We start from the raw sequence: 696 nt of genomic DNA, 5'->3' as shown, positions 1-696 counted from the left end.
CTCCGCTCGAAACATTAAGTCCTCCTTCTTTCTTTCCTTTCCTGAGCGTCCAATAACACTATACTTATTCCACGTCCACGCGTTGTTGTGTTTTCTCTTTGTGTTTTCAGCCGTTTTCTAGGTGTCTGATCACTTTGCACAGTGCAGAATACTCGAGATAACCTTTCATGTTTCTCATCAGTACATGTGTGTCAAATTCATTCGCAAAACATAGGCCACCCCAGGTTGTCTATCGCAGAAGATACCCAAGGTCCCGTGCAGTGGGATTGAACAAGAAAAAACTTTTTCTTAATAATAGGTATATTGGAAAACTGATTCAGACAAATAAATTACCAAAGAAAAAAACATGGATTCATACACATAGGGTATAAATAATAGCATTACAAGCACTGCACGTGTATTGCAGAAAGTACTTTGATTAAAATAAAAAGAAAATTTCAAAACAAACCAAACAAGACGTAAAGCCTTGCTCGATTTTTCAATGTAAGTACAAAATAATGATAAGAAAAAAGTGAAATAATAGAAATAAGCTTGATGATGATGATGAGGATGATGATGATGATGATGATGATGATGAGCAAATGCTCGCGTCAGCAGTTGGGGAACAATTTTGAGGATAATGTATTTCTTAGTCGTTGGTTTGTTGTTCGTTGTAAAACAATTTAAAGAGCATTGGTTGGGGGTAGACAAAAGATG

The sequence above is a fragment of the Octopus sinensis genome, linkage group LG4 (assembly GCF_006345805.1).
Source record: "Octopus sinensis linkage group LG4, ASM634580v1, whole genome shotgun sequence".
Taxonomy (NCBI): domain Eukaryota; kingdom Metazoa; phylum Mollusca; class Cephalopoda; order Octopoda; family Octopodidae; genus Octopus; species Octopus sinensis.
This window is presented reverse-complemented; position numbering follows the sequence as displayed.